Below are 23,590 nucleotides of genomic sequence, written 5' to 3'. Positions count from 1 at the left end.
CCCAATGCAGGACTCGATCTCTGGACTCCAGGATCATGCCCTGAGCCAAAGGCAGACACTCAACCATTGAGCCACCCAGGAGTCCCCTGATTCTGGTTTCAGTAAGGAGCCACTGGATGGTTTTCAGCTGGAGAGAGATTGATATGATATGATACAATATCATATGATATGTTTGATATATCACATATGATATGTATGACATATTATGACTTGACTCATGCCAGCACCATAGTTGTCAGGTGGAGAATGGATCATCATGGTTTAGGATTGGGAACACGGAGACCAATTAAAAGGTTTATCACTGAGGAGTGAGTTCAGTGGCAGGTTAGAGAAAACACAAGTAAAATTAGCTTAAGCAAATAAGGCTCTGTCTTTTCTTGCTTAATAAGAAGCCCAGAGGGAGGCAGTTGCTGGCAGTGACTCAGCTGGCTCAGCAGCTCAACACTTGTCAGAGTTCTGGGTCACTAGCCCTGTGATTCTCTAGGTCATTCCTCTAGGCTCTTAGACGGCCATCACTGTGCTAGGCATACCATTTGGGTTCCAGGTGGGAAGAAAGAGAAGGGAATGGTACCAGCTGGGTCTGACCCTTTTATCCGGAAAGGCAAATGCTTGTCCAGAATCCCTCAAGTGACTTCTGCGTACGTCTGATTCACATGTGTACTTTGTCACATGGCCTCCTGGGCTGCAAGGATGCTGGGTAAGCATGTGGAACCCTGCAGGGGAGAAGGCTGATGGGGTTGCCAACCAAGATGTCTGCTGCAGGAGGTTTTGCATGGCTTTGAGTAAGAAATATTGTGTTCTCAGAGAGGATACATCTTAATGTACATTATCAGCAAGAGGAATGTCTAAAAGAAAGGAAAAGGTGGTGGTGGGGGGAAGCTCTTAAGTCCATCAACTACTCATCTACCTTATCCTTGAGTTAGCTCATTTAATCCTCCTAACTAGCTCTGAGGTATGTGCTAATAACTTTCTCATTTTACAGATGAGAAAACAGGGACAACGTGGTACAGACTTTCTCCAGGTCACAGGTAGTAAGTGGAGGAGACAGGGCCCAGCCCAGATATTTGGGGAAAGGACAACATGCCCTTTCCCTACTGTATTGTTTACCACGGACGCCTCCCATCCCGCCCCCAACACACTGCTCTGCTGCTGTGGATTGGATTGTGTCACCCAAATAAAGATCCAAAGGACAAGTTGAAGTCCTAACCTCCCACAACGCAGAGTATGACCTTATTTGGAAATAGGGTCTTTTCAGAGGTGACCAAGTTCAAATGAGGTCCTTATGGTGAGCCCTGATCCAATATGACAGGCATCCTTATATACAGGGGAAATCTGAGCGGTGTTGCCCAGGCATTGGCTCTAAGCTCCTGGAGGGCAGAGGTATTTTGTACAAATACAATCCCTGCCCGTAGGCCTAGCATTTAACCCACACCATGCTGATGGTTCACGTGGTTTTTAAAATTCAATTTAAGTCAATTGACAGTGTTAAATTGAGGAACCAAGTGAATATAGAGAAACAGTAGTCAATAGTCTATTCTGGGAGACATAGCATAATAATTGCATAAGTATAGAACCGGAAATAATATAATCCTAGCTGATACTATGCTACCTACTTAGTTATGTAGTTATAAACGACTAGCTTTTTGTCCATCTTATTCCTTGTTGTATCTCTAGTGCCTTTTGAACAGTGCTTGGATCTTGATAGGTGATCAGCAATTGTGTGTTGAGCACATACATTGATAGAGGACCCTGCGAAGGGCATGGTTTGCCCTCTTCTGATATCGGACTAGGAACGTTTCCTGAAAGAGGAGATGGTTGAGTTGTGTTTTGATGAGTGAATAGGAGTTTCCTCAGACAGACTGAGGAGGTGGAATGGAAAGGGAGAGTATTTCCAGCAGAAGCCCTGAAGGGCAAGACTTCATTGCTTTTTTAGAAACTTCAGTACAGAATTCCTTAGGGCTGGTCTCTGGCAGGTCTTGCGGAAGATTTTTTGGGCAGTAGTTGGAAACGTATTTAAAAGGATCTGTATTCTTCTTCTCCTTCCTCCTCACCATCACTTCGTATTAGTATTCTCCTTTCTGTAACCCCTCGCACCCCTATCTCCTTGGTGATGGCAGGAAGCCATGTGCTGGTTTGAAACATATTCAGAATATTGTGGACTCAACACCGAGTGACTTATTGTAAATGGATCCACTTTTACTACAGTTCTTTTAATGGTGCCTAAATGATAAATGTTAATAAAAAAGTATTTTCGCTTGGGAAAGCACAATGGTATTAGCCTGCCAGACTGCCAACGCTATTTACTTTATGGAAAGGGATTTGAAATAAGGGGTTCTGGTGGTTGTATTTTTGCCTCACAGTTATTTATAGAGAAAGTATGGGCCATTGCATGTTTATAGAATCTCTTCTTTATGGATGCCCGAGTTATTATTTTTTATTGGTTTGGGTACTTATTTTGCGCATTTGTAAACAATTATGTAGTTATGCAGCTGTTGTACCACAGAGGCCATATGCATCTCCATGTTAAGAGAAATTCCATGAGGGATTCTCAGTGGATACCATCATAAAAGAATTATTGTAGTGCCAGAGAGAGAGAGAGAGAAAGAGAGTGAGAGAGAGAGAGAGAGAGAAGAAAAAAGAAAAAAAAAGAAAAGAAAAAAGAAAAGAAAGGAAAAAGAAAAAAAAAGAAAAGAAAAGGAAAAAGAAAAAAAAACTGTTTCAGGAGTTATCATGGGGTTTTACAGTGTTTGGAGTTAAATGAATTTGATTCTTTTTTGCCAACTTTAGAGTCGCAGTCAGACTTTAAAACTAGATGAGTAGCATCCCCCTGTTTTCCATATACCTGAATGGAAAGCATGTTTTTTACTATTCATCACGATACAAATTGATGAATACATACATTGAGAAATTCTCTGCTTCTCTCCATACTCTGGATGGAGAAGGCCTATAGCTCCAGAGACTCCCAGTTTTACTGCAGATATTTGTGTGTGTGTGTGTGTGTGTGTGTGTGTGTGTGAAGGAACTATTTATTTGGGTGACAATATTTCTCAAGCCCCTACTCTATGCCAGGAATTGTTCTGTTGATTGATTTGGGCAAAAAATGAAACAAGGCTTTGAGAGAACTGAGGAGCTGAGCCGAAGAGCAGGAGATAGGGTGGGTGCATGGTCATGGTCCATGACTTAAGGAGAATATTCTTCTGAAATAACTTGAACTGATACTTTTTTTTTTTTTAACTCTGTAAGGTAGCAGACACTATAGAGTAGGGGATAAATGGAGGAGCAGAATTCTTGTCCAGCAGATCTAAAGGGGATTGGTTAAGATTATGAGCCTCCCATCACACACACCTGGTTTCAGATCCAGCCCCCTCCACCTCCAACCTTTGGTTGTGTGAGTAACCACTTTTCCTCTCGAAGCCCATTTTTTTAAGTCTCTGCCTGTACTTTGTGAGGCACGGTTGCTGGCACCGGGGTGGCCATCACCACAGGGGGACTGCTCATGGGGGAGGGGTTATTCTGACAGCTTCCTGATACTCTCGCCAACCATCCCTGTGCATTTGGTCTCAGGAGACCACCATATGCTAAATCTTCTATCAGATTGTTGTGGCAGCTCAGGAAAAGAGCAAAAATACAAAGATACCAAGCTTACCTTAAAAGAGCACATGGTCTCATTGGAGAGATGGTCACATGAGCACTGAAAAAGTCTGCAGATATTCCAACAGCCACCCAAGGAAGAGCACCAAGATGAGATGTTTGTCAATTGGGAGATATGCATGTTGTTAATTAAGGAAAAGGAGAGGGATTTTAAATAAGACTTTTTACAAAGCAAATGAGACCCCCCCACACACCCCCAGATGCATTGAAAAGACATGTTGGAATCAGCATCTTTATTCAAATGAATAAGTGTGTCCGATCTTACACTGGCTCATAATGTTTTCACCTATACTTCCCTCCTCTGAAATGTATTGGTAACATTTATAATTTACCAACTGGAAAATATCACTTAACTTTAAGAGGCAGCAGAGTTAAAAATGAATTTGCAGGCAGGAGTTTTATCTGTTTCTCTTAGTATAACACCCATCAATCAAAAGCAAAACAAATAAACAATAACAACAACAAAAAGGAAAGAAAAACCGAGCATTTATTTGCAGTATTTTTCTGCAAAATATTATTTGTTTCACTTTGCAGTTTTATTCATTTTAAGCACGTTTTCACCAAAGTGTTCTACTTTTAGCTAGTCTCAATTCAATTTAAAGTGAAAGGTTTTTTGAGTTTAGATAATTTACATATAAAAGCGTTACTGTACATTTTATAAAATGACTGTGTTCGGAAAACAACGATTTCAATTTAATCGTATTGTTATTCTGCAAGTTGAAATGCCTCCCTCTTGCTTCTCGGCATTACTAACAATATTCCTTCTTGTCCTAATTTAAAATTGTTAGTGTTCGAAAATTGATGTGTTTCTTTTAGACCCCACCAGTAAGACTCTAGGCCCACTGTGATTTGTCTGATAGACTTCAAGATTATGTGCAAGTGTGAGACGGAGAGAATCTTAATAATAGTCTGAGCCTGACAGGTATATGGCTCTTTCTAAATTATTTTCTTTCTTTTCCCAAGAAATTTTGTTTGCCAGTGGCCATATCTGTTAACACACACACACACACACACACACACACACACACCTTATACCTCACTTTATGTTCAAAATCTGCAATGTTTTGTTGTTCATTTTTTTCCCCTCTTTTCTTTCCTTTTCTAAAATGCCACCATTGTTCTAGAAAAATCCTTAGGAACCAGTCACTCCATCTCAGGATCTGATATTATAAAGTGTCTTTGAGAACTAGAGCCAGATGTTTAGGATTTCAGACCACCATATTTGTCGTAGGAAGCCTGCCAATGTTTCAAATTCCTGACCCTTGAATTGTGAGGCTCTGACTATATTAAGGAAAACACCCGAGTTTTATGATTCCGCAAGCTTGGGTTACGCTATAAATTTCCATTGGCCTCTGCTTGTTTGTCTCTTGCAGGGTTTAGGGTTATTCTCCAAGACTGTTATACAAGCAGAGTCCAAGTGGCTGCCTCCAAAAGCACATTAGATAACTTCTTGGGGAGAGAATAAACAGCTGTTTAAACAGGAGCCACAAAGCTGCATTAAAATTAATTCGGTCCTAACCGAAAGATAAGTACATCCCCCTCAATTCTCGGAATGAAACCCAGAGCTCGTCTCCAGCGGCGGAAAACCCATCAGGATACCTGATGAGGATGTGCCAGGAGAACTCCCTCCCAGCTTTTGGATTTACTGTTGCCAGTGCCTGAGTCCTGTTAGTCTGTGTGATTGGGGTAGTTTATCGGTGATCACTCATAGATGTATATTTATATAAATCTCTTAGCCCTCCATCTCCTTAAACTGTGGTTCTTGATTTGGGAACCACATGGTTTGTGTCTCTCACTTGGCAAGTGCCATAAATATCTTACAGCTCATCATGTCTAACTTATATGCCCTGTGTCTACGTGGAAAAAAAAAATAGTATTTTTTCCATAATGAAAAGAATGATTTTTTTTCTTCTCAATATTCTCTCTCCCATTTCCCCCCAGGTTTTAAATATATCATAATACTTTTTACATTCACTTGGTCAATTCCTAAGTCCTTGTTAAAAAATCTGTATGGTGATAACAATTGTTATGGCTGCGTGGGGATGTTTGAGGACAGGTGTCATTCAGCTATCGGACTGACCACATGTTCTCTGAGCATCGGGGAGAGAAGACAGAGCATTTCTTTTCATTAGAAGCCCCACATGTTAAGATCAGGGCAGTCTGACCACTCCTTTTCACACGCTCTGTGAAGAAAGGATATGTGCTTCGAAACTGGAAGGACCTGGGTTCAAAGCCTGATTCCACTATTCACTGGCTGCGTGACCTTAGAGAACGAGCTTACCCTGCCCGAGCCCTTTCTGAAATATGGAGCAGCCAATAGCATCCTCACAGAGGTGTTCTGGGGGTTGATGAGAGAAGGTATACACAGTGTCAGACACAGAGCAGGTGCTCCACAGATATTCTCTTCTCCTTTCCTACAAATAAGAGGCCCTAGTTTCTGTCCCAGTGAAAAAGGGATACTGAGCAAATATGAACATCTCTATAGAAGCTAGAATATTTGATATTACTATAATCCCATATATATATATATATATATATATGACTGACCTTAGCTGCTTGTTGCCCATTAAAGAGCTATTTATGTAAACTATTAAATGAGGATCCAGCCACTTTCTCTCTAGAAGGTGGCATTTTGGATGTTGGGGTGTATATGCATGTGTGCATTTAAATCAAGATACTGCAAAGGGAGGGACGCCTGAGTGGCACAGAGGTTGAGCTTCTGCCTTTGGCCCAGGGCGTGATCCCAGTTCGGGGATCAAGTCCCACATCTGGCTCCCTGTGAGGAGCCTGCTTCTCCCTCTGCCTGTGTCTCTGCCTCTCTCTGTGTCTCTCATGAATAAATACATAAAATCTTAAAAAGAAAAAAAGATACTGCAAAGGGAGAAGCAGCCTCTCTCCACTGGGGAGGGAGCCTGACAACACGGGACTTGATCCCAGGACCCTGAGATCATGACCTGAGCCAAAGACAGGCACTTAACTGACTGAGCCACCCAGGCGCCCAAGAAACTGCAGTTGTGGCCAATACTTTATCTTTCTTCACATGTGTTGATTGAGATCATGATTATACAGACCCTAGTCCCATTAAAATTTAGAAGGATTCATTCATTTATTTGTTCAACATCTCCTGAGCAGCTTCTGCACACCTAGACTTGCAAAAAAAGACCGATGAAGCAGGCTGTGCGGAACACACTGTTTTTCCAGCAGAGGTGATGGACGAGGCATGAGTACAAATGTGCATGAGGCAAGGGGACAAACATCCTGACTGCAGCTTCTTGGAGGAGTCATGGCCACTGACTATAGTCAGGCAGACTTGCGGTCCAGGGCCAGCTCTGCCACTTACTGGCATGACTTAGCTCAGTTCTACACAATCCTCTTGTGGTCACTTTCCTCATCTGGACAATGGTGATAATCACAGCGTCTAACTCATGGAGATATCTGAGGAGCAAATGAGAGAGATAACATCTCAACGTGACTATGAAGTAAAGGGCAGTTGTCCCAGTGCCTGGCACGTAGGAGGCACCAACAAACAGTGGCAGACAAGTGTCCATCCTCATATTTTATTTCGTAGGGCAGAGTGGGAACATGAAGCAAGGAGGCATTGCAGTCGCTGTGGTGTGTGTCTGATGGCCCCAGGGACCCATCATTAGTCACTGCAGTGGAGACTAGCAGGAGCTGGGAGTGGTAACTGGAGCAAGATTTAAAGGAACTACAGTCTTTTCAACAATAAGCAAAGGGATAGAAACTGATGCAAGAAAGCTTAAGCTGGGAATTATGTGCACTTGGGCTAAACTAGGTTCTGTCTGTAAGGTCTAGGGGAGAGCAAGGAAAGGTAAAGGCAAAGCCAGTCTGATGGGCTGCTGCCCTGCCACTGTGCTGGTTAACAGACGAGAAGAGCTGAGTATCCTTCTAGGATCGCCAAGCCTTCTTTGTAGCTACAAGACACTTATTTTCTTCTTTGTTTATTTTTATTTTTATTTATTAAAAAAATTATGTATTTACTCATGAGAGACACAGAGAGAGAGGCAGACACACAGGCAGAGGGAGAAGCAGGCTCCCTGCAGGGAGCCTGATGTGGGACTCGATCCCAGGACCCCAGGATCACAACCTGAGCCAAAGGCAGACGCTCAACCACTGAGCCACCCAGATGTCCCTGTTTATTTTTATTTTTTAAGTCGGCTCCACACCCAACGTGGAGCTTGAACTCAGGACCCTGAGATCAGGAGTCAGATGCTCTGTGGACTGAGGCATCCCTTATTGTCTTCTTTATGTTTCAAGTTCACTCTACAGCAGTGGTTCTCAATGCAGGCAACATGTTAGAGTCACTTGGGAAGCTTTTAAACAACCCAGCGCCGTAAAACATAGAAACAAGAAAGCTTTGGTGTCTTTTCTCATTTCCCATTTCTCTCCCATATTTGTCAGCATGGCCTTTGCTAAAAAGCTTCCCACATGTGGTGTGAGGCAGGAGAGGTAAGGGTGACCATACAAAGCCGGGATCGCGCCAGGCTGTGGCTATAAATGAACATAAACTAGAAGATAAATCTGCCTCCTTGTTCTTTTCTGCACATTTCCCTCTTTCCATCTTAGTCTTTCCTGCTTCTCCTGGACCTTCCTCTACCCCTCGCCAGCCTCGCCTTATCTGTGTCTCAGGGATTCTCAATTACGCCAACAGCATCTCTGCTAATCTGGCTGTTGGCACGCCCTCTGGGGTCACCCCTGACAGTTACTTACTGCTTTTCCATCTCTGCCAAGGTCAAGAATAGGATTTGCATTTTGTTCCTAGTATCGGAGTCAGCTGGTTGATGTAACAGAAAACTCCAAAGTTTCAGTGGTTTCACATGTAATCCTTAATCTAATGAGGGTTTCTTCATAGTTGTGGTCACAGTCTATTGTGGGTCATTCGAACACCTGAATTTTCTCTCTCCAGAGGTTTCACCATCCATCCCCCTAGGGCTCTGCAAGGTACCCTTTCATCCAGGCTCAGCAGAAGATGAGGAAGAGAAAACGTGGAAGCATAGGGCTTGTCCTATGGGCCAGGCCCGGAAGCACCATGCCTCCCGGCCACCCTCATTCTATGGGCGAGAACTGAGGATGTCCAAGAGGGAAACGGGCTTGGCGAAGATCTAACCTGTCTTTGCCACAGCCCCCTGTTGCAGAACACACCCTTCATTTATAATCTGTAATTAAATCTTTAGGGAGTGCCTGCCACAGACTGGGCACTCTTCTTGGGGCTCTGGTTACCAGCAATGAACAAAGTCCTGATTGAGTAAAGACAATGGTTGGATTCTGTTATCACTGCAATAATGTGCAGCTTAGCTTTTCCTGTGTTCTCTGAAAACGAGAGTTTTCAGGGACATAACTTTTAGGAATAACTCCTGAGAACGATCTTTCTGTTTTTTATTCATGCGCCTCCTTTTTCCTGAAGTCAAAGCAGAGAGTTTTTAGCATGTTGTACCCACGATGAATATCATCTCTATAACAAATTATGCGAGTTATCAGCATGTCCTTATGTTATTCAGTGGGGTGGGCCAAAGCCCTTGGTTTGGGGAATTTGGACAAGCAGACCCACTCATGTGAAGTCCCCTAGCAAAATGATGAACATCCTCGGAGCTGGGAAAGCATTTCCATGCAGTTCCCCCTCGGCTTACATCGAAATCATCTCATTGCCCTTGGGATTGAAAAGCACATTCTGTAAGCTCTGAATAAATATTACACAACCATTTCTTGCCCCCTCAAGGAGACATTTTCTGGGGAGCAGTGAAAATGATTTGATGAGCTTTTATGTGTGTATGGATTTTTCCAGACATATCTCACCCCCTTTCTTTCCTCTAAGAGTTTCTCAAGGGTAACGGTGTGTTTTGTTTTGTTTCCTTTTGCATCTCAAGAGGCTGAGCACCCAGGGAAGAGCCCGGGCACATAGTAGGTGTTCTATGGGTACTTTCTGCCTTGGATGGCCTGTCTGGGACTCCCAGGGCTGTCCTGATAGCCTGCCACAAACTAGGCAGCTTAAAACAGCAGAAGTGCATTCTCTCTGAGTTCTCAAGCCTAGCCATCCTGAATGAAGGTGTTTGCTCTCTGTGAAGGTTCTCAGGGAGAATGTTCCATGCCTTTCTCAATTTCTGGTGTTGCTGGCAGTCCTCGGTGTTCCTTGGTTTGGAGATGTATCACTTCAGTCTCTGCCCAGGTCATTTCACTGCCTTCTCCTTGTGGGTCTCTGTCCTCTATCTATCTATCTATCTATCTATCTATCTATCTATCTATCTACCTATCTTCTTCTTTCTTTCTTTCTTTCTTTCTTTCTTTCTTTCTTTCTTTCTTTCTTCTTTCTTTCTTCTTCTTCTTTCCTTCCTTCCTTCCTTCCTTCCTTCCTTCCTTCCTTCCTTCCTTCCTTCCTTCCTTCCTCCCTTCGCAAGCTTCTATTTTTATTTATTTTTTTTTTATTGGAGTTCAATTTTTCAACATATAGCATAACACCCAGTGATGCCCCCCTTAGTGCCCATCACCCAGTCACCCCAACCCCCTGCCCGCCTCCCTTTCCATTACCCCTTTTGATAAGGACACCAGTCTTTGGATTAGGCCCCAAAGAGGTTGCATACTCTACTCCAGTATGATATCATCTTAATTTGATCATCTGCGAAGACCTTATTTCCAAATAAGGTCACACTTATAGGTACTGGCAATCAGGACTTCGATGTATAATTTGGGGTGACACAAGTTGACTGCGATATATAACACCCCATCTCAGAGAAGGACATTGCCTTGTGAGCCTTTTGGTCCTGATATTTCTCACCATACCTGAGCCCATGCGTGTTTGATGGATGAAGGCATGAAGGAGCAAATGATGAGTGAAAAAAGAAATGAGGTGGCTAGGTGTTTGGGGAAGGCTTCATCAGGGAAATGGCAGGATTGCACAAAGATCAGGGCATGGCACCATCATTCCTGGGCCTCTCTGCTCAGCATGTTTGGCATCACATCATTCTGAGATAGGATATCCAACATGGCCATGGCTGATCTTGCCTCATCTGAAAGATGGAGCCAGTAATATCAATGAAATGGTGCATGCAGAACACTTAACACGGTGCCCAGTGGTTTGCACAGGAAGAGACTCCCATCTTTCCGCCAACGCTATATCTCAGTTTTATGCCAAACCCGGGGTCTGCTTCTGGCACCTCAGCATGGGTTAGCTATGGTGTGAGCCCTTGAGGAACACACTGTTCTTGGGAGCACCTGTTAGCGTCAGAGCCAGCTTGGGACATCCATGATATCTGGGGCTCCTTGGATTTCTGATTATCTGGAAACTTCCAGCAGTCTTTTGTTTTGTCTTCTGTTTCTGTTGCTAACATTGCACCCTTTTGCTTGCCCTCTCCATCCACCCTGTGCTTTGTTACTTAGCTCTGTTAAGATTAGTGCATAAACAGAGGGCTCTCTTAAGGGGATCTGTTATCCTATTTTGTATTTTATTCCTATTTTTAGTGTTTCCATGTAGAGATGAAGTGAGAGAAAAACAAATCATCAGATTTTGTGACTCTTCCATGCCACTCTCTCCCAGCATCAGATTATTAACTGCACTAACTCCTGGGCAAATCTTCTTGGCAGGCTAGTCTCCAGAACAGCTGCACACAGGGAGATGGGAGACACACCAGCCTTGGTTTCCCCACAGCTGCTAACACAGCCTTCATGGGAAAATGGAGGTTGCATTAGATATGCAGGGCTTTCTCCCTGCAACCTGGTCAGTCAGCTTCATTTTGTCATTAAACATGTAGTTGGGGCCAGTTTCCGTAGTGTAGTGGTTATCACGTTCGCCTCAAACATGTAGTTGCATCAAGAAAACGTAATGAGGAAATACAGGAAAGAGCTATTTACTTTTGCAGTGTTAGTAAAAAAGCAGTTGGAGTGCCCAACAGTGTGTAATAAAAGTGGGGGGAAATAGGGAAATCAAGGAAAGGTAACACATGAGTAGGAAAAACACAAAATCAAGACCAAGGCTAGTTCGTAAAATGTGTGTCAGTAGGGCCTGTAAACCAGGTAAAGGTGGATTCTGAGCTTCCAGGCAGGGTACACAAAGAGGGAAGCAGGATCACTTGCCTGATCACTAGCTATTTCTAGAACCAAGCGCCGGCAGACAAATCTACTTCAGGTCCCCATAGTGGTCATGTATTAATGGGCGGGATAAGAGCTCATATGTGAACTCTTAGTCTCTCTTTGCCCTTTGCTCCCAGACTCTGCCTTTGCCAACCCTCCACTGATACCGAAGGGGGTGGTTTAGCTGGATCCAAGTCCCCTTTTGTGTGATCATAATTAGATACACAGTATTACCTTTTGTTTCTTCTGAGGGATGGTGGCTAAACTGATGGAGAAGCGAGTTACTTGTGTTAGTAAGACCCTCGGCCCTAGATTCTATGCACCACGGGAGGCTGTGGTTTTATCTCCCTTCTGTTGTGGTAGCTGCATGGGGCCTTGACAGAGCTAGTCCAGAATAGCTGTGTGGAAACAGAAGATACTGTTTTTCCATCTGTAAAATGAGGGTCACGGAGGTGGACCTGAAGTAGAAATGGACCCTGGGTATCATTTGTGTGGGTAGCATGGACCCACCCACGGCTTAGGCCTGCCTGAGCAGAGCGGAGGGCCCCTGTAGCCCTCCTCATCCTGACATGTTTTTCCCCTTCTTGTCCTAAGACCAGCATCTCCATTGGAGAATTTGTTTCCCTCTTACTTCAGTTAGACCACGTGGCCACGGGCTCTCAGCCAGATGTGGGCATTTGACTCAAGAGAGACCCCTCAGAGTGTGTCCGTGGAATGTGGACAGCGAGGCTCAGCAGAAGCCCCTTTGCACGTCTGGTCCTGGAGATACAAAGACATCACCCCGGAGCTGCCAGTGGATATGTTCTCATCCCTCAGCCATCCTGCATAATGTAGGCATGAGAGAGATGCAGCGATGAGGGGTAGGGGGTGTGTGTGAGTGTGTGTGTGTGTGTGAGTGTGTGCGCGCGTGCAAACAAGACCTGAGTCCAAGGTGCCAGTCTCTGGGGTCCCTGAGACTGCTATTGTACTTCCTGAACTATTTCCTGCAATCCTGTGTACTCGCCTCTATCTTTCCCGTAGTTGGGTTTTGTTTTTTGTTTTTTTACTTATGCCAAGTTTCTTTTGCTAGCAGTAGACAGAGTCCTGGCTACCAGTAGTGCTATGTGGAGAGGACTTTGAACCTGGGACAGGACTCCGTGGGAAACAGCAGTCACTCCTGCATGTGTATGTGGAGGTGAGGCAAGGAAGGGTAGGGCGCGTCCTACTGTGTGCCAGCCTTGGTCTACATCGGCGCTTCCCAAACATGCTGGTCTCAGGACTCTGTACTCTTAAAACATTGCCTAGGACCCCAAATAACTTGTGCTATGTGGATTGTATCTGTCGTTACTTGTCATATGAGCAATTAAAATAGAAAACAATTACGTTTTTATTTATCCATTTAAAAATCGTGAACGCATTGCATGTTAACAAGAATGACATTTTTATGAAAAGATACTGCATTTTCAAACAAATAGTGAGAAGAGTAGTGTCGTTCTATATTCCTGCAAATCTCCTTGATGCCTGGCTTTATAGAAAACAGCCATGCTCTCACATCTGCTTTTGCATTCAGTCTGTTTCGATATCACATGTCATGGGGCCTCCAGGAACTTCACTTCTACTTGTAAGAAAATGAAAAAAAAAAAAATCACTCAAATAACATCTTAGCATTACTATGAAAAGAGTTCTGACCTCACAGAGCCTCTGATCGGGTCCCTGGGCCACACTTTGAGAACTGCCAGTCTATGTCGCCTCTGGAGTCTCCCAGCTTTTCCTCTCTCCAATTCCACGAGGGAAGATAGCCTTCCTTTCAAAGAGAACTATATATCACTGTGTCCCCGTCTAGACTCATCTGCTGGTAGGCCGTATGGCCTTAAACATGCTGCTTGAACTCTCTTGAATCCCAGTTTCCTCCTTGTAACATGGAAGTCACAGGAAAAACAGAAATTTAGTCTTCCCCAGGTGCAGGGAGGCTGTGACTTTGATGGTCTCGATTTCAGAAACGAGGAAAATCTGGTTCAGGAAGAGTGTAGTGGGTTGAATGATGGCCCACTCCCAAAAGATACATGCATGTCCTCAGTTCCTGGACCCCACGAATGTGGCTTTATTTGGAAAAAGGGTCTTTACAGATGTAATCAAGTTAATAATTTTGAAGTGAGGAGATACTCCTGGATTATCCAGGTGAACCCTAAATGCAAGGACAAGTGTCCTTGTCCACAAAAAAAGGGCAAAGGAAGACTTGAGAGAAGAGAAAGAGGAGGAGGAGGCCCGATGACCCCAGAAGCAGGGAGGGAGTGATGTGGCCAGGTACTGGTCCTGAGCCACCCACTCCCAGCTGAAAGAGACAGGGACAGATCCTCCCCTAAAGGCTTTACAGGAACACAGCCCTGAAGACACCTTCCTTTTAGACTCCTGGCTTTCAGAACTGTGGGAGAATAATTTGTTGTTTTAAGCTGCCCGGTTGTGGTTAGTGTTAGAGCAGCCCTGAGAAACTCCTATGGAGGCCAGAGACTATGGTCAGAGTCACTCAGCTGCTGAGGGACGGTGACGGAATCTGAACCCACAGTTTTGACTCCCGAGTCGGCTGTGCAGTGTGTCCCGTCCCCTCCCCCCAATAGTGAATGGAAACAGGTGCAGGGCAATGGCAGACCCAGACCCAATCAAGTCACAGCTCCCCCCTTACTAATCCTGTGAGGCTGCCAACCTGTAGGTCGCCAACCACATGGTCCGATCTTTCCATATGATGAGCAACTTAGTGACTTTAGGATGCCTAAGTTGTTTGTTTGTTTGTTTGTTTGTTTGTTTTTAACTCCTTAACCATAAATTCTTGAGGAAGTCTTAGCATTGTGGGAATGGAACTACTGGAGCCAAGAGTATAAAGTTGTTTTGTTTTGTTTTGAAGGCTCTGGTTGCATATTGTCAGATTGCTTACCGAAAAGTATTTATGTCAGGATGATTTTCATGACAAGCCTAGCACCTCCAATCCATTCTTCCCTCCTTCCCTCCCACCCTCCTTCCAACATTTTATTATCGGAAAATGTGCTAAGCACACCAACTCCATAACTAAGATTTCCTTAGGATTCATTCACATGAGTCCAGGAGAAAGAAATCTTTGGAGGAAAAGAACGCAAATAGTCTTCTCTTTTGGCTTATCATATAGGATGTGGGAAGCAGGCTTCATTAGAGAACCGCCAGGAATCCATGAATCCTGGGAACTCATTAACCACAGGAGATACAGAAACTGGGCAATGATTACAAAATTCCAATCACGCTGTTTGTTCCCCCTGGAGTAACACATTATCATCGTTAACGACATCCCCAACTTACATATCAGATCAACGAAAGAGCAGTGGACACTGGTGCCACTGTTGCATCCCACACATGATATTTGGTGTTATTTTAAGATAATGCTGAGATTATTTGCTATCACTTATAGGAAGTTGCTTGTGTGTGTGTGTTTTTTTTTTTTTCCTTTTTAATGAATCTGGCTTGACTTTGCTGAATAAGACCCAGGAGTACCCACTGTTTCTTTTCGGGTAGCTCTTCCATTGGCTGATGCTTTATTGCCTATATGCATTAGAAACGGGGTCTGACGTTTGACATGGGGCATGTCGTGTCCCGGGTAGCACTGAGGTTACAACTTGGAGCCAAGAGGCACACTCTCATTAAGGTGCCAGGTGCTCTACTTTTTAAGGTACAGGTTGATGATTTCCAGACCTTTTTATAGAACATGTGACTTCAGAGATGCGCTCTGATGCTGTGTCTCCTTGGGACATCTTTCTGGTGCCAATTCCTTTGAACATCCATGGTCTCAACATAGACTCGTTACAAAGGAATATAAATCTGTTCTTTCTGTCCATTTTCACTCCATCAGTTCCTACTTCCTTTCTCTCATCCTTGGCTTTCTCACCTACTTTTCCTTCTCATTTATGTGGGATTTTTTGGTTGTAAAGTTAGTTCCATGAGATTGAGAAGAGGCAGGGTAAAGCCCTCCAACTTGGCACTCAGATAATAATGTGTGTGGGCAAGGACCATGATGATTGCTATGGGGCAGGAAGTTTGTAAGAGGAGGGAAGTAATGCCAGGGTGCAGAGGCATTTTTCCTGTCCGGGCTGCTTGCAAATTCTTTGACATTCTCCCAATGAAAGGTAGAGCCTAATTCTATCTTCTCATCCTTGAGTCTGGGCTACCCTTATGGACTCACTTCCAACATTGTGGGACCCTGCTATGAGATGGTGGAAGATGATATAGCTTCCATCTGGGTCTCCCTCACTCATGGGATGCTTACCCTTGGAACCCGCTGTGAGGCAGTTCAATGTAGCTCATGTGGAAACCACACAGAGAGGCCCCCTTGGGAAGAAACTGAGGTTCCATCAATCATCAGACATGAAGGGAATGACCAAGCCTTCAGATGATTCCACCTTCCGAATGTCAGAATGTCCACTTGGTGCCCTATTCAAATTCATGACTCACAGAATGCACAAACAGAGTAAGTAGTTGTCTTACACCTCTAAGTTTTAGGATAATTTGATATAGAGATTTAATGCCTAGAATATGCTCTCATCAATATTCGTAGCTAATTTTTTTTTATCAGAAATTAGACCTTTATACTTAATTAACCACCTGGATATGGTATGGGCATATCTGACTTTAAGGAACTTTGACTCAAATCCTTTAGTTAATTTAAATAAAATAGAAGTAAATCAATGGAAATTAGTTTAGATACTCCTGAGCTAGCCTATTTCCCTATGGCTTTTGAATCTATGGCAGGTAGAAGTAATTGTTTCTGTAAGTCTTAGCAAGGGCTTAGGAGCTGCTTCCATTAAGTTTGATTCCCTCCTTTCTTGAGAAGTAGCATGATGTTTTAGCAAAAATAGAGGGAACGTTTATTTTGTGTCATTATGAACCTGAATGGATGACTGTTTATTTTCTTCTCATCTTTTCTTGCTAGACTTTTCAGGGCTTGTTTCTTTACCCACCCTCCCCCCTCCCCTTTTTTTTTTTTTAGTTTTCGCATACTAATAATGTAAAGCAGTGTTTCCCAAGCTTCATTTTTATACCACCTTCACAATGGTTGGCCTATTTACTCATCTATCATATTATTTGGCTTTAATTTATCTTTATATATACTTACTATGTGAAGCTATTTATAAGGAAAGTTTTATATCCCTAGTATAAATGGATAAGGGCAGTATAATCTGTCATAAATGCAAAATATTCATAAAAATAAATATAAAGGAAACAAAACAGTGGTATTAAATTCTAGTTAGATACTTGTGATCACCATTGACTCTGAAACTGAATTGTTAGGCATTAAAGATGCACCAAAATGAGACTCTTGTTTTTATGTTAAATACAAGGATTGTTAAGAGAATTGAAAAGGGTATTTTTTCCCCCTCCATATATGTCTCAGGAGTATAGTCTCAGGAGTCTTAAATTTACCTTCAATATTTGTATGCCTGTTTTGCCCATAACACTTTTCCCATAATATTCCTAATCAGAATTTCATAAATATTTGTTGTGTTAATGAACCTATTTGTCTTTTGCATTCCTAAAGGGCTGTTGGCTGACATTTCTAGCGAATACAGCCATCTCTATTCCTAGTTGGGAAATATGTAAGGTCCTTGAGCTAGCTGAGCTAGAGGGCAGAGCTGGTTTATATGTAAGTAAGGCTGCGATGATTAATTTTATGTCAATTTGACTGAGCATGGGGTGCTCAGTTATTTGGCCAAAAAGTATTCTGAGTCTGACTGTGAGGGTGTTATGGGATGAGATTAACATTTGAATCTGTGGACTGCATGAATTAGATTGCCCTCTCTAATGTGGGTGGGCCCTATCTAATCAGGTGAGGGCCTGCATAGAGCAAAAGGCTGACCCTCTGAGGAATAAGGGAGAAGAACTTCTTCTCAGTTTCTCAAGCTAGACATTGGTCTCTTTCTTGCCTCTAGACTCAAACTGAAACATCATCTCTTCTTAAGCCTCAAGCCCTGCTAGCTTTCAGAAGGCTCTCTAGCTTCCAACTGAAGATTTGGGTGCTTTGCAGCCTCTGTAATCACGAGCCAGTTTCTCATGGTTGAGATATACATATATATATACATACATATCCCTGCTGAACCCTGACTTATACAGAGGCAATATTCTGCTTTGAGGTGCTTTGATTCTAGGCATCATTCAGATATTAACCATTAATGTTCCAATTTTACACTCAGCCATATGGGTCTTCCGAGCACACATATAGTAGGGTCTGCAAGCCTAGACCTGCCCTATATTGAGGAGAGAGTAGGCAGTGGCCTGTCCTTAGCACCTTCATCTTCTCATGGAGTCACCACACCATCCTCGGCTTCTGCAGTACGCGCTCTGTGCACCAGTCCTGTTCTGTCATTGTGCCATTAGTCTCAGACTTCACAGAACGTTGGTGAACTAAAGCCCGGTTCCCCACCTGCTGTGCTTTAGGGGCTGTGTCTGATCCAGACCTTGTGAATCACAGGATGCTCCATATCCTGTGCTGTCTGAGCAGAATCCATGCACAACTGGACCAGGGATCTGAACACATTTTGTCTACCTCTAAGTCCTATCCCCACTTGCTCTCTTCCTCTTAACCTCTTGGTAGGTGGATCCTCCCAATTTATCTGCCAGACACCTGATAATCAAGAGACTCTGGCCTTTAATGATTTTTTTTTTTTTTTTGAACTGTCTCAGCTTGAGTCACCCAGTAGCAGAGGCTGAGATGGAGATTTGGTTGCACGTACTTGATGGAGGCAGTGTTCTCAGAAGTAACGGTTGAGGAAAACAAAATTGGAGAAGGGAAAGGAGTCAAGAGCTGTGACCTTGGGTGATGTCTCCCTTTGTCCTAAGGCTTAGGGAGCTGTGGAGTATAGATTATACTTCAAAACTGCTCCACCTCAAGCCAGAGGGCAAGGCTAATTGAACCAGCCATAGTTCATCTCCTGGGGGCGGGGGGGGCTCAACCTTCCCAGGTGTCTCTGGAGAGCTGAGCAAAGACATTGACCAAGGATTTTTCTCTAGAGAAGGTCACAAAATTGGGAGATGGTACAGTGGCTGATAAAATATGATCTGACCGGGGTCACCAACAGCTTCCGCTTCTCCCCTTCTAGTTGGTACCCTGTGCTCTCTCCTCAGCCGTCTTTGGTGCCTTCTATTTTCAGACATGAACACAGACATGTACTCAAGTTTATGATTATCCATAGCTCACAATGTTTTTCATATATCTATTGTACATTTTATTATTGCCTTAGTCACAGAGGCCCATAAAACAGATTGCAGAGCAGAGACTAGATTTGCAGAGTGACGGATAGAGGCCTCGACGTAATTAAATTTACTGGATTCTATGGGAAGAGAACAAGGTATAAAACTGTAGGTATCCTAGATCCTTGCCCGCTCCTTTCCTGACTCCCTTGTGTCTCTGTCTTGCCGAGACTGGTACAGAGCATTTGCAGAAGAGACGCCCGTGAGGCCCTGGGGCACATCCTGGGTGCACTGGCTCCAGGTCACTCTTTCCCCTCCCCTGTCCCTCCTCAAGGCCACGTGTTCCCAGACAGCCAGTTCCCTTTATCAGTATTTATTGCTTTTAATCCATCTCCCCCATCCCAGGAGAAAGGCGCTAACGTGATTCTGTGAGTTCTAATGTAGCAGGGACTTCCCGGTCAGAGCCAGCTGGCTTGTGTGGCCTTCAGCAACTCCAGGTGGGCTCCTAAGTGGCAGCTGCCAACTGCCAGAAAGCTAGAGGTTCTGATTATGTCTTTCTAAAAAACAGTTCTATTAGGTAAAAGTGACATGTTTAAGCCCTTGTGTGTGTTGGACTCATAAAAGTTCAGAAGGTTGTCAGAGAGGAGACTGCAGCCATTTCAAGCTTTCCAGGAGCTGCTGGAGTTGAAAAGATAAGTGTCCTCCATCCTAATATTATGTATTAAGTGCACTCTTGCCACTGGGTGAGATAGAAGCATTGTCATTATCACTTTTTTGTTATAAATAATTGGACACAAAATCAGTGTCTATGTATTGCTGGTAATCTGAAGATTATCCCTGTGTATGACTCTAGGCTTTACAAATCAAAATCTGGCTGCAGTTGGCCAAGGAGATGTCACGATGTAGAGGGAATTTTTAAATAATCAGATTCCTACCACTTTGGGACGACTGGCACATTACAATATGTATGGGTCTGTATTTTTCTCACTTTTATTAGACAGGTGTGTGTTGGTACAAAACAGCTACTTGTTTGTCTCGCCCCTTCACAATCCCTCACATTTTTTGTCAGGCTTCCAAAGCCTTCTCACTGCCACCATCTCACTTGCTTCTCCCAGCACAAGGGGGCAGGAGGTGAGCCAGGGGAGACTGCCCATTTGACAGGCAGATATGAGCAGAGACCACAGCGGGGCTCAGAGCAGAGCTACCTGTCCTGGAGTCTGTGCCCCTAACCACGCTGCCACCCTGCCCTCACCCTGAAGATCAGCAGGTCGGCAGTGGACAGTGGACAGGAATTGTCCTCTAAACGTTATCCGACTCTTCACGGGTTTGTGCCCATCAGACTGTGCTATTTCTTTGCCCTCATCGCTGGGTCACCTAAATGCCATGTCCTGTATCTCCAATTTAGTCTTGGATCTAGGAAGACATAGGGTGATGGGAAATGAGTCAATGGCTAGGAGCCATGCCTTTCTGGTAGACTGTACCTTTTCCATCACCGGAATAAAGTATATCCTATTCCATGGCTGAACAATCACAGAGGCCTGTGATAGGCCAAGAGTAACCTCTGTACCCTGGGTGATTTCCCAGCCATACTGAGGCCTCCCCATGGCTAAGGCTGTAGCTCTTCTTCTGGATGCTTCTGTACCTAGGTCCAAAGACATTTGTTGAATGAATGCATGATCCCAAAGACCCTTCTCAAGGTAGTTCAAGGAAGGACGTTTCTTAGCTTGGCCAGAGCAAACTGTCATAGCGGGTTTTGGTAGCCAGACCTTCTCCTCCTCACCTACCTGTGGGAAACAGCAGAACCACACGTAGGCAGTAATTACTGAGGAGCCGACCAGGTGCCAGTGCTTTCAGAAAGGAAGCTACCCATCTTCAGCAGTCCTAGAGTTCCTCCAAGCTGAGAAAATTCTGTAGAAGTGAGCTGCGTGACAGTGGGTCTGATGAACAGAGGGCTGAGCTGGCAGGGGTGTGGAGAGACCCCTTATCACGCACAAAGAAACAAGAACTGAGTTTTTGAATAATCAGGATCAGACACAATAGAATTGTGCATCTCTTGTTATACACACATCCACACATCCTTAGTGAAGTTAGACGATCCTTCCAGATTGTCTCCCTGCCTCAGGAGCTCAGCATCGAAGGGTAGCCCGCCCTGTCCCCTCTTGGACCACCTTCACCCAGGGCCCCCTTGCCCGGGCCTCCTTTTGCTGCTATCACTCACTTGCCGTCTCGGCGTGAGCCCCATGCACTATCGTGCTGCTGAGTTGGAAACAGTTTCACCTTGCAAGAACTTCATTTCTTAGAAAACACGCCCAGGCCATCGAGCTGCAATTGAAAGAGGGGTTCAGGAAGGACTGGGGTCTCGGGCCGTGCTTCAGACCCTGATGTGACTCACAGGTGCACCGTGCCCACATGTTTCTGCGTGAAGGTACCCATCGGGGGCTTCTGGAAGTTGAGTCAAGCAGCTTCATCTGGTGCAGAGCAAATGCCGCCCGGTTTGCGAAGACTGGTCCTGTTCATAGCGCTTGGCGGCGGCGGTCCTGCCCAGACCTCTGCACCCCAGCAGGCTGCAGGGGGCCGACAGACAGACAGCCTCGGGAAGCTGGCTGCTGGTGCCCGAGATGACGCGGAGGCCGCTGCTCAGGACTCCAGGTGCAGAAGGGGCTTCCGACGTGTCTGGGAGCAGAGAGCGGGCCCCTCCTCCTGGGCGTGGGGGTGCCATTTAATTTCTCTTAGTGCTGGAAGGGGACTTGGTGGAATTGATTTGGCAAAAAGGTTAATGCGTTGTTATGGCTGCCAGTTGGCCGATTGAAACGCTTGTAATTGGGGCAGGGGAAGCATTTAGTTCGACACGCTGAATGCAGGTCCACAGAGCTGGTGTGTTGGTTCCAGCAGTTTCTCTGTGTGCGCGTGCACACGTGCGTTTGCGGCGCACATATGCTCCTGCTTTCCCTCCTTTTACGCTCCCTTGTTATGCAAGAGGTTATCGTTACTGTCCTCTGACCGCTCCCCAGGCCCCACTGCCGACCCCCAGAGAAAATACCAGACAAGGGCTTTCTTTCGGATATGCCGGGTTGCCAGACAACTGTGCAAATGGAAGCCCTTCTCTTCGTAGGCCGGGGTTCTCCTTGGTGGGATGTGCCCAGGATGGTCCATTAGGGCAGGGTCAGCAAACCACAGCCCACACCAAGTCTATCCCACTACTCGTTTTTATAAATAAAGTTTTGTTGGGGTATCGCCCTGCCCGTTGTGTAGGACTTGCCTAGGGCTGCGTTCACACTGCAGTGGGGATTTGAATGGTAGCCACCAACACCATCTGTTCCCCAAAGCCTAGAATATTCACTCTGGACCTTTCACAGAAAACATTTGCCGACCCCTTAGGGTTGCTAGATTTAGCAAATAAAGATACAAGATGCCCATTTAAATTTTAATTTAAGATAACACACTTTTTTTTTTTTTTTAAGCAAAACTATATCTCAGCTTTAACTGGGCAGCCTGTGTTTTTTTTTTTTGTTTTGTTTTGTTTTTAATCTGGGTGCCTTGTGACCCCTACACTGGGCCAGGGGAAAGAAAAAAATCACAGCTTCTGTTTACATTTAACTTTTATTTCAATTCATCTCAATCCCTACTTCTCTGAATGTTTTGTGATGTCCTATCTAGTGGCGTATGACATCATTTCTGGATAAATAAGTGGACAGTTGTAGAGGGTATGCTCAAAATTTAATTTTGCTGGCAGTGGTCAATGATCAAGGCAGTTTGGGGGCTGCTGGGAGGGCAGGAAGAGCTTCCCGCTTCCGTGACTCTCACTCTGGTGACGTGTAGCTGGAGGAAAGAACCCAAACTCCAGGTGTGGCTAATCTCTGGGGTCATTCCTAGCTAGGGTGCTTGTGAAAACCCACCGGGGGTTTGTGTCTACATTGTTGACCAGAGCCTGTGGGCGAGGCAGGGTGCTCCAGGAATGCTTTATTTCCTTCTACTCAAATCTCTAGGGAATGGAAAGTACAGAGGGTCCCTACAACACCATGAGTGACCCCCCCCCCCAAGTGGGCCTTCTCTCCCTAGCCTCGTTCTGGCTTCACTGGTGACTCACTCGCAGGTCAAACTGTTTGTGTCTGGAGAGTCAGAGTGCTCTCCCCTGTGGTTTCAGTTCACATGGGCTTTGGTGACATGGTTTTGTTTTCACTTTGGTTTATCGTGTGAGTTTCCATCCTTCATCTCTCTTGTGTCTGGGGTTCTTGTGAAACTTCAGGGGATTCGTTTGAAATTGTCTAGTGGACCGCCACTGCCGTGACTGGCAGGGTTCACAGTAAGAGCGAGGGGGCTCCCCAGCTTAGAGTCTACTCGGGCTGTGGCTGCTTCCTGGATATCCCAAAGAGAGAAGAAAGGGCAGGGTCTTCTGTTATGGGAGAACAGAAGGGGCCTGTTTAGTGTCTCCCAAGCACACCCCACCCCAGTCCACAAACATCCCCCCGAGCTCATGAGCAGGAAGTGAGCTGTACCAGCCACCTTTCTCCTTGGAGCAGACACTTGAGTGTCTTTGTCTTGGTACCACAGAGGTCTAGAAGGGTTCCTGCTACACAGCAGATCAGTCCCTGACTCTTACCTATTCCTGAGTAAGGTGGAAGCTGGCAAAGGAGCACCACTCTTCCTGCCCAGGAGAGCAAAGGGGGTGTCATCTCTC

At 44.8% G+C, this 23,590-nt stretch overlaps 1 protein-coding gene across 5 annotated transcripts in view; it reads left to right on the top strand.

Moving 5' to 3' along the window:
* The window catches only part of WWOX (WW domain containing oxidoreductase), a 952,589-nt gene that overhangs the window by 525,915 nt on the left and 403,084 nt on the right, over window positions 1-23,590 (top strand). The window lies entirely within an intron of this gene.

The sequence above is a fragment of the Canis lupus genome, chromosome 5 (genome assembly GCF_003254725.2).
Source record: "Canis lupus dingo isolate Sandy chromosome 5, ASM325472v2, whole genome shotgun sequence".
Lineage (NCBI taxonomy): Eukaryota > Metazoa > Chordata > Mammalia > Carnivora > Canidae > Canis > Canis lupus.
The sequence above is the reverse complement of the archived record's forward strand: the minus strand, read 5'-3'. Positions and strand labels throughout refer to the sequence as shown.